This window comes from Ursus maritimus, unplaced genomic scaffold (assembly GCF_017311325.1).
Source record: "Ursus maritimus isolate PB19 unplaced genomic scaffold, ASM1731132v1 scaffold_17, whole genome shotgun sequence".
Taxonomy (NCBI): Eukaryota; Metazoa; Chordata; class Mammalia; order Carnivora; family Ursidae; genus Ursus; species Ursus maritimus.
The window spans coordinates 32616160-32627905 of NW_024424119.1; the positions used below are offsets into that span (position 1 = coordinate 32616160).

The 11746-nt window shown below is 37.1% G+C and overlaps 1 pseudogene; it reads right to left on the reverse strand.

Moving 5' to 3' along the window:
- Window positions 1-3303: 3303 nt before the first annotated feature.
- LOC121103020 lies at window positions 3304-10071 on the reverse strand (annotated as a pseudogene).
- Between the last annotated feature and the right edge of the window lie 1675 nt (window positions 10072-11746).

Below are 11746 nucleotides of genomic sequence, written 5' to 3' on the forward strand. Positions count from 1 at the left end.
AAAATGTTCTGAGGGCCCTGCTCAGGAAAAGGAGACATGATCATATAAAACTTCAATGAATAGAGATGCATGTTGTAATCTATAGAGTAACCTTAAAAATAATTAAAAAGTGTATAAACTATGAAGCTAAGACAGGGCAAATATTGACATTAAATTAAGAAATATATATTTAACCCATATATCAAACAAGAGCTCACAATGTAAATTGAAAAATATTTGTGAATACATAATGAGACTATTGCAAGGAAATTATGTGGGATGTAGTTAAATTTATGCTTAAATGGAGAATGGAGAGGCTTCAACTCAGATATTAAAAAGAACAAAGCCTGAAAACAAATTTTCTAAGTATCAGTAGAAGACACAAAAAGAATAGCACACTACTGTGTAAGAATGAAAATTACAAAGATAAGAGCAGAAATTATTGAAAGAAAAAAATCGAGGAGGATGGAGGGAGCCGTTTTACACTTTCATACCTCTAACCACGAAGTAGTATAAGGTTTCCCTACAGGTGGCAGCAGTCTCAAATTCGGGGACATTAATGATGACAGAACATGCACAGGGCTGATGCTGGTAAATGGGACTGGCAAAAGGCTCTTTGAGTTCAAGATTTTAAGAGGTCCGTTAGAGGTCTGATGAGGAAGAGGAAAAGAAGAGGTAACCAACTGAGAAGCAACAATTTTTTAAAAAAAGAAACAGAAAAGAAAACATACAGCCCAATGAATAACCAGGGAAGGTAACACAAATCTTAGCTATAGATGTATTTTTATTTATTTATTTTTTTAAGTAGGCTCCATGCCCAGCGTGGAGCCCAACTCAGAGCTTGAACTCACAACCCTGAGATCAAGACATGAGCTGAGATCCAGAGTCAGATGCTTAACCGACTGAGTCACCCAGGTGCCCCATAGATGTATTTTTTAAATTCACATAACTTCCATTAATTCTTACTAAGAATGTTTGCAAGGATTTAAAGAGAAAATCAGCTGTTCTGTATGTATTTTTCCAGATGTACTGGGTAGGAAAGGGATACTTCTAAATGACCTGGTATCCTTACCTTAGACGATACAGGGATTTCCTACGATGTAAGCAAGCGAGAGAACATAGTCAGGCTTCAGACTAAAAATATTTTTTGGCAGTAGGATGTGGTTCAAGGTTAAGCTGTATTCTTCCTCCTGCTCATTTTGGGAACAACAAACCCTAGATTGTAGTCAGGTTAGTAATTAAAAGGTGAATGCAATGATGGAGGAGAAAAAAAAAAAGAAAAAGATTGGTTATCTAGACCTGGACATGGGAAGAAAATAATTTCAGTAGAGTCCAAATGGATTACAAACACACTGTCTTCTATCATAAATATACTAAAAATGTTAGCTGTCTTCTAGAATTGTTCTGACTATATTGATTTTAAAATATAGCCACTTGAGAGCACAATTAATAAATGTAAGATGAAGTAAGATAAAATTATGTCTTTATCTCATTGTGCCCTCTAGCCTTAAAGCTACCTAATCAGAATCCCTTGAGAGGAAGAATTTAAGGGTAAGTGAGGGAAGCTGAAGCCTAAATTTCACAAGAAAAAGAGAAAGAAAATCTAAGTTTTCTGATAAATTATAGAGGATGTACTCTGTTTTATTATGTTTAGACTTACAAATTAAAACCTCAGATCATAGTTCTCCTTTTACCTTTTCTGTATTTCCATGAGGAATATCTGGCGTTTCGTTTTCATTTTGTCTCATTAATAGAAATGAGTTAACATGAAAGAATTGGATTTTGAATTGTCCATTACCGTTAATGGTAACACTGAGGGAGGGCATTGTCTATGTCTAATGATGTCTGCCTGTTTACTTTTGGAAAGCATGACTTCTAGGCTTTATATAAGAAGAAAACTTCCTTCAGAAATAATTTTGTCAGGTTGTTAAAATTCCTACCACAATATACTGTTAGATTTCTCCCAGTCCCCCAAATCAGAATTAATCACTGTGTGCCCAGTAGCATTTCATCATAGTTCTCTCAAGGCACTCTTTGGTCTAACTTTATTATAGTTTCTCATAAACATGAATACCTTACCCATTAGATTATAAACTACTTAGAGGTAAGAATGAATCTTATTTTTTCTTTTTTTACCGCATGCAGTAAGCACATGAAATAAATATTTTTGAATGAATAGAAAATCAGCTTAATAAGAAATATGCAGTATTTTACAAGTCCCGATGGGGGGAAATGCAGTAATAGGTAGAGTTTATTTTTCTTGCCATCCTAACATATGCACATATATGAGCATAAGGGATTCAGTACACAATGGAATTGGGAGTAGATATTGACCCCTCAGAGACATGTAAAGAAGTTAATGCACAATTGGAATATTAACTATCAGCTTATGAATCTTGTTTTCCCTAAGCAGATATGAACCAAACCACCCAGGGAAGATAACAGAAACATTAAACATAATGATGTTGAGTAGCAAAAGCATATGAGACAAAGTCATGTGTAGTTGCTTTAGACTGAAAGCTATGCAGACTTTTTTAACTGGAAATCAGCAAATCAGTACCCAGGGGAGAAAATTTTGGAGTCATGGGATAGAAAACTGCTAGAGGGTCTATCACGCATGAATAAATCAATCATCAAGATTTGAACCAATGTAATCATAATTCAGCAGAAGAGAGAATAACTTTCCCAGGAAAATGGGGCTTGGAGATGGAAAGGGAACAAAACATTATAACACATATGGATGAAAATATAACTCCCCACTGCCTCCTAGAATGTCTCTTATCATATGGAGCTTCAAATAAACCCCATTTATTGGCCTCCATATACAGTATGGTGATTAGAGATAATGTGATTTGGAAAAATCCCAAAACCTGAGCTGAGAGTTCTAGTCTTTTTCTGTGGGTCTTCATAGACAAGAATCGAAGACCATCAAGACCACATGGAGTCCTTGTCAGTCGCACATATAGGTGTGGTGTGGCTGGACTGCAAACTCGTGTTGATTTTATTCCGTACTTTTCAGAAGAACAAATTAACAACAATATCCTCACTAATTAGCCCATTTAAGGAATGATCCTTCAAGTTTGAGGATGGAACCTCTCTCAGTGCATAAGTTGGAAAACTGTTTCTCACATAATTAATATCAGCTGCATGACTCTTGCTGTGTTTTTATTGCCAGAAAGTACCTGCACTTGGAGTTGATGATAAGATCTTCCTCCTTTCATTCTCCAAGAACATGGAAGTAAAGTTGTCCCATAAGAATAAGGTAAAAATCAAACCAATCAATCAGAACACAACTACACAAAGTATGCCTCCAAAGAGATGGCACTAAAACCAGTTAAACTCAGTAGCGGACCGAAAGATTTGTGATGGAGGGCGGATGGCGCACTGAAAGCATAAATAAGGAAGAGTTATAGAGACAAACTTGGACCTTCTTTCCCATTTTCATTCTTCCCCAAATTCCTGTGCTAATGTCCTGAGCAACTTTCAAATCTATTACATTTATGAGATGGATACATTGGATATTAAGTCTGATTTCATTAAACTGAACATCTCAAATAAGTGACCTGATTTGACCTGAAAAACATACTGTCTTTGGCCCATTCAGTTTTAAAAATTGAACTTAGGTTTACAAAATAGAATTTTCCCCCTGAAACCTAAATTTTGGGCTTCTCTTGAAAAATCAGATCTGACAATGTTGGGACAGCATTTCTGCCTGATGTAATACCGTTCTTAGGAATATCTGCAGAGTGGCTGACCCCTTGTGATGGGGCGTGCTTTCCAGTTTGCAAGAGCCCAGCATTCAGTCACAAGGCTGCCGTCATTATCTACTTAGCCGCTGAACATTGAATTTCAAATCCCTTAAACCAATCCGAAACCCTAGCGCGTTTTTTTTTTTTTTAAGATTTTATTTATTTGTTATAAAGAGAGAGAGCAAGCAGGGGGAGCGGCAGGCAGAGGGAGAGGGAGAAGCAAGCTCCCCATGGAGCAGGGAGCCCAATGCGGGGCTCTATCCCAGGACGTGGGATCATGACCTGAGCCGAAGGCAGACCCTCAACCGACCGCGCCACCCAGGCGCCCCCTAGTGGCTTTTCTATAGTTCCTATGAACAAGAACAAATTGCCAGCAATCTATCCATGTAAGTTTTTATTTTAATTCAGGTGCATAATGGACAGTCATTGTCAGTAATCTTTTTGTGGGCCAGTAAATCATTTATGAGAAAGCCAACTGACATAATTGTGTGTTCAAGCACGGGGCCTCCTAAATTCAAAGTTTAATCCTTCTGATAACTTAAGGATGTTGAAAGTGTAAAATGGTTGATAAACAACAATCCTAAGTAATTACTCTTCTAATAACAAATAATTACTTTGTGTAGTATGGTCTTTCATTGTAATTGATGTTTTAACAAGCAAGGATGTGATAAGTAAAGAAAATAAATACTTTTTATATTCTTTATAATCATAATAGATTTTCCATAGACAATCATATTAAAAGCTAATTTTGATTAAAGAGATTGTGAAAGCATTCAAAGAAATCTATTACTCTACTAATGTGTATGGAGGTACAGGAACAGATATATTTTCTTCTGGGTGGGGAGTAAAGATGGGGAGGGTGTGAGGTATTTGAGGTATCGATAATTCATAGTGGAGATTTGTCTTGTTAGGAAATAAATATTTCCGTTTATTGGGGAAAGATATGAAATAGTGACGGGGCTGCTATTATAATGTTCTGAATAGAGATACCAAATCATCAGTGTCACTGTGTTGCTCTTCTGTTCATATGTTCTTATAATAGTCCCACTCCTGAGGTATATAGTGTACCCAGTGATTCTGATCCTTGGTCCTCATCATATCCATTCTTTCTGGACCCTGCTACTTTGGTTTTATTCAGTGGGCAGAAGTGAGAGTGTGGATTGAGTTTTATGGTAAGTGTATTCAGCTATCAACCAACCTCCCGGCAGTGGCAAGGCAAGTTGAAACACACCATTCTGCCATTAAGCACATATAGACTCCCTTCTCTCAAATCTGCTCCCCCTACCTCCATTTCCTAGAGAGTTAGGGAATGGCATTATGCCTCTAAGTTGACATTCCTTGATTAGTAGCATCCCAGTAATTATATTTCTCAGAGTTCACAGAATTAATAAAATCTTCCAACTCTCTGCGTCCTCCTAAATTTAAACATCTGTATGTCCAAATAATAAATAAAATTAGAGATAATGTGATTAGGAAAAATCCCAAAACCTGAGCTGAGAGTTCTAGTTTTTTTCTGTGGGTCTTCATAGACGAGAATCGAAGACCATCAAGATTAATAAATAAAATAAATCTTAAATGCCAGAAAAGTAGAGCCATACTCTTGTGACGTATTAGGGAAGGTAATCCAAGGTAATGTAGAAGAGCAGTTAATTGATAAGGAGGAGGGAACTGTATTATCCCTGAGAATCTTCACTCTGAAGGTAGACTCTCAGAGGACTGAAGCATTGCTCAAATGGTAAGGTCTAGGTTCTCATGTAAATTATGTTCAGTAGTTCCAAAGATTTGTACATACTTTTATCTGGGGCCTTTATTCCCCAAATGATCAAATTAAACATGAGGTTGTATCTCACATAACACAATATTGCCTTAGAACCAGAACTACTTGAAATATAATAGAACAAAAGTATAAGAATACAAGCATATGAGCATTTCTAAAAGAAACTCTTGTGCATCACAATACGAAACATTCATTCAATTTATACCTGAAATATTTCTGGTAAAATCATTATTAAATACAATTCTTTTGGGGGGGTATTTTCATTTAGATCCCCAAGAAAGGCTAATTGCTTTAGTTTTTTAAGTTTCCATTATTAATGGTACTATGTAACATTTGTTTATGTTCACTCTTAAAACATACTCCACAACTGATATATTGTATTATTTGAAAACTCACCCATATCTTTTGAACTGAGTAAGCCAATCATGCAGCCTATTGCACACAACAATCTTCCATGGAAATTTCATCTTGCTCAAGAGAGCCGCCATTTTGTATACCAAATTACCTGCTTCCTTGTCATACATGATCCCACCAACGGGAAGGCATCTGAAGGCATCTAACCCCCCCCCCCTTGCCTGGGAAGGCAAACTAATCTATAGTTTGACAAAATCCAAATATAAGTGAGGTGAGATGACTGAGAGTGAGACTGTTTCCAAAATACAGGAAACTGCTTAAAATTGTCCAATCAGATTCTCTCTGGTAGAGAGAACCAGAGAATTGTTAGCCGGAGAAAAGCTGATAAAGATGCAGGGAAGCAATACAGAGGACCATGAGGGCCCATGAGTATAGAGTAGTTTTGACTAACCTCTTTGTACTTATTTCTTCATCTGTAAAAAATGGATATGATAACAATATGTCTACTTTATGGATCTATTTTGGTAATTGATGAGATAATACTTGTAAAGCTCTTAGCAGAGTCTGGCATATTGTAAGTGCTCATAAAAATTAAATGCTGCTCACAACACATTATAGTATAATAATTGTTTTAACGGTCTCCACCACTAGGCTCTGAGCTTTCTAAGAGCAGGGACTTGTCTTATTCTTCTCTGTATCCGCAGTTACTAGCACGGCACCTACGCACAGTGCTTAGCACATTTCAGGTCCTTCACTATATGTTCATTAGGGGAGTGAAATAAAGTTTTTCTGCCTCTACCCATCTTCCTCGCTTTTTTCCTCATACCCACCCATCTACCTCATCATATCCGGGGACCCTAGGAAAACCAGTATATTCAAGTAGCAAACTGAGATTTAGTTCACTTTTATTATTGTTTTGTTTTGCTTTTTTGAGTATTTAATTCACTTTATTTCTCTTATATAAAATGATGTGGTGGCCGCAGTTGGGCCCTCTGCATGGAGACTCTTGTGTGGGTCTTTACAAGATGGTCAGTGAATTCCCGGCCTGATAGACTTGGTGGACACAGTCTCTTTCCAGAGGTCAGGGGTGAGATAGCTGGAGGTCTTGGAAACGGCATCAGAAGTGGCCTTGTTGGAGCCACCTGGGTGGCTCAGTTGGTTAAGCATCCAACTCTTGACTTCAACTCAGGTCATGATCTCAGGGTGGTGAGATCAGGCCCACATTGGGCTCCATGTGGAGCCTGCTTAAGATTCTCTCTCTCCCTCTCTGCCCCTCCCCCCCCAAAAAAAAAAAAAAAAAAAGTAGCCTTGGAAAAATTACCCAGGGGGGCAGTACAGCTCCTGGCCAAGGTGTAGCAGTCATCAGTACCAGCCATCATCCAGAGCTTCTTGGGCACAGGGACTAAGATGATGCTAGTACCTCTGAGGGCAGGGATGAGGCACATCAGCAAAGAGCCACAGTGGCTCGTCACCTTACATGGGACAGTGTGGGCTTGCCAATCTCATTTCCCCAGTAGCCTCGAGGAAGGGAGACAATGGAAAGCTTGGTCAGGATGGTGGCCCCACAGATGGCAGTGGCTATCTTCTTGGAGTATTTAACACCCAGACCAAGGTGTCCATTGTAATCTCCAATGGCAACAAATGCCTTAACCTGGTCTGCTGTCTAGCATGGGTCTGCTTTTGCACAGGCACAATCTTCAAAACCTCATCCTTGAGGGATGCCCCCAGGAAAAAGTCCATGATGATGGATTCCTTGATGGGCACGGAGAAGAGCTAGATCTCCTTCAGGGACTTGATCTTCATGTCCTTGACCAGGTGGCCCAGCTTGGTGATGGGGATTCACTCCTTGCCCTTGGCCCTCCATGTGAGCTCCATGGACACAACCCTGGCCTAAGATGCCAGTGCCAAAGCTACCAGGGCAGCCACCATGGCCTCCCATTTACGGGCCCCAGGGCCCTCCAGGTGCTCCCAGCCCCTCTGTAGCACTGGCAGCATCCACCGTTTGGGGTTTTCTCGAAGATGCTAGTTCATTTTTAGAAGGTATAAGAGTCAACCTGACTTTGCCTTATTTTCTATGCTAAAAATTACATATACTTCAAGTAGCCACAACATCTTTTCACAATTAATAGAGTCGAGTCAGAGACTCAAGGTATGGCGGACAAGGTGGGGGTGTAGGAAAGACTTAGTATTAATGAGATAAGAAAAATCACTACCTGTCAGTTAGAGTCCCAGTAAAGATTTAACAAAACACAAAATTTCAGAATGTTGGGAATCAAAAGACCTTTAGAATTTATTTAGTTCAATTTAACTTTGGCTTTTTTAAAAAAATTTTTTATTATGTTAGTCACCATAACTTTGGCTTTATAGATGAGGAAACTGAGATCCAGATAGGAGAAAGAATTTATAAGACACAAGAGAGCTAGGGACTTAATTATGTGACTCCTTATGCCAATAATGGTCCTTGCTGAACTGTACCACACTGCATAACAATATATTTTATGTGTCCATAATATAAACTAATATGTTATATTCAAACTATTATAATTGTAGGACAAAGTGTAAACTCACGGCCTTAGATTTAACTTTATTAGAGGTAAGCAGCTGTCTAGCATATCCTTTGGGAGAAAATAATCCCAGCAGTAATGATGCTCTCTTCATCATTGTCTATAAATGTACTAAATTATTTATTAACGAATGTCACAGATGTCAACCAGAATGGAAAACTAATAGCTTATAGTGCTTTAATTTATTTGGTTTACACATATTGTCAGAGACAACCTTTATGGAGGAACATATAATAATTAAGCACTTGTCAGAATGGCTAAATGTCACTATAAAATAAACTAGCAATCCAAATCTCTTGGGACAGTTTTGATATGTCACCAGTTCTCCTGGGAAGGGAGGCTTTTGAAAGCACCATATTTGCAAAATGTAGCCAATGTGGCAGGTTAATAGAATCAATAGATTTCACTTATGGAGCTAAGATTAATGGGCTAGGCAAAAATCCAAGCTAGTTGTAGGAAATAACAAGTAACTGAATTTTAGGAACAATATGGATAAGAATGGATTATTTTAATGAAGGGTCAAAATCCTAGTTAAAGAGATGGCCTAAAAATCCCTTCCTTTCTCTCCTTTCTACTCTGATTTTCCTCTCCTCCCTCCTATTTCCATTTTCTTTTCTTCTTCTTTCTTTGTCTCTGTTTTTTATAAGAACTCCCAGAATTATCTAATAATTTGTGGTTCTTTATGCACTCTCTGCTGTCTCTTCATTTTATACATCATACAACCAACCCTGCTCGAGGATCATTAATTTTATAGAAAAAAATGTTTATTTGTAGCACTTTTTAAAAATCATTTTAACATTTATATCATATTTTAGCCCACTTGAGAGCTTTGCTCAAGGAGGCTCATTGGTTAATTTTCTTTAGTTCTAGGGCTATTCATGAATTTTCAGAGATATTGATTCTTAGGTGAACGTCTCAGAGATAAAAAGTCTGGAGCATTCCTGTGGATGATGTCTATCTTTATTAAGATCTAACAATGATGTAATGCTGCTGTGATTCATACCACAGTTAATTGTTTTTTGTTTAAATGCATGAGGGTCCAATATTTTACATTTAATTTTCGCCTTTTTACTTTTTATGTATAACTAGGTACAAATAAATTAGCAGATGAGTTAAAAGGGATTCTGCTTCTAGCCATGATGGAGTACTTGGCAGTTGTTACTCTCTTTCTACAAACAACTATGAAATTGGACAAATATATGAGGCAATGGTTTTTAAACATGGGACTATAGATATGGTAGGATAGTAGTCTTTGAGAGAAGGTAAACATATGAAGTAAATCCCAGGTTTATCTTCTTTTTCTGTATGAGGTAACTTTCCAAACTATGATTTAGGCAGTCAAATCCAAGTGAAACCCCGTATCTCATTGAAAATGAAAAGATTAAAATAACTGAAATTTGGGGGCACCTGGGTGCTCTGTCATTTAGGCATCCAATTCTTGATTTTAGCTCAGGTCATGATCTCAGGGTCATGCTATCAAGCCCTGCATGGGGCTTCATGCTCAGTGAGGGGCTGGCTTAAGATTCTCTCTTTTCCTCTCCCTTTGCCCCTCCCCCCACTCATTCTCTGTCTCTAAATAAATAAATAAAATCTTTTAAAAAATACCTGAAATTTGTAGAGCATGAAGCTGTAGAAGAGAGACCGACATGGGGGTTGCAAGAAGGACAAAGGTCTCAATGCGTGGCTTCTAAATATCCCTGGTCAATGATGGGCTGCCTGTGTACATCATGGGGCTTCATGAGACGTATCCGAGAACTCCCTGTGGGTTCACAATTGTGGGGCTGTGGGATAAATGGGGATATTAGAGGTTGTGGGTTCTGAGACACATTGAGGTTAAATTCAGTCTTGGTGAAATAACCTCATTGAGAACCTCAGGCTTTCAGCTGAGACTGAGGAAAGGCCATACTTTAAAAATAAGTTCTTAATTATAGTAAAAGATGTGTTACAAAAATGTCCTTAAGACTAAAGATACAACTGAAACAGACCTGCCATAATGAGGAATAAATCCAAGTCAAATCCAAGATAAAGAGGTTGCATTAATAATTTATTTCCCTGTCAGAAAATCTAATACCTATTTAAATAAGCCAACATAATCTAAACTCACAGCAACATATTGTTTCTAATACCTGGTATATAATATCAACTTAGTAGACATACAAAAAAGCAAGATAATAATAATAATAATAAATCTCAGGAAAGACATCAGTCAGTAGAAACCGATCCTATCAGGATTCTAGAAGCTACAATTAGCAGAAAATAACTGCAGTACCTTTCATAAATATGTTCAAATATTTAAAAAGAAAAAAGAACATAATGAGTGAGCAGATACAGTACATCACATTAGAAATGGAACCACTACAAAATAACCAAATGGAAATTCAAGAACTGTGCAGTATCTGAAAACCGACATCTATAATTTACTTAATATAAAATATTGAATGTTTTCCTACTAAGATCGTGGTCAGTAAAAGGATATTTATGATATCTTCTAGTGTACTGATATTCTAGCCATTTTAATAAGAAAAGTAAAAGAAATAGAAGTCATGGGGCGCCTGGGTGGCACAGTGGTTAAGCGTCTGCCTTCGGCTCAGGGCGTGATCCTGGCGTTATGGGATCGAGCCCCACATCAGGCTCCTCCGCTATGAGCCTGCTTCTTCCTCTCCCACTCCCCCTGCTTGTGTTCCCTCTCTCGCTGACTGTCTCTATCTCTGTCGAATAAATAAATAAAATCTTAAAAAAAAAAAAAAGAAGTCATAAAGATTGGGAAGGAAGAAGTAAAATTATCCTTTTAACCAGATGTCATGATCATTTATGTAGAAAATCCTAAGGAATAGACATTAAAAGTCTACCAGAATAAGTCAATTTTAAGAGGTCAAAGATACAATAGTAATCAATAAAAATTAAATGTATTTCTACATTTAAAACAATTAGCGTTTAAAATTTAAAAAGTCAAAGTCACTTAAAACAGCATCTAAAAACATGAAATACATGATAATCCTAAGAAAAGATACACAAGATGTATCTAGAAACAGAAACTACAAAAGTTCTGAGGGAACTTTAAAAAGACATAAATGTAAAAAAGATATAAATATACCATGCTCCAATCAAAGGCTTCATATTGTTAAAATATAAATTATTCCAAAATGAAATGTCCCAACAAAATTTCAGGACATTTGTTTAAGAAATTGACAAGTTCATTTTCATTCTAAAATATATATGGAAAATCAAAATGTATATAATTCCTATACTTATATGAGACTGTAGAAATGTAGACAGTAGTATTGCCATTAGTATAGACAAATATATCAATGAGAAAAAGAAAA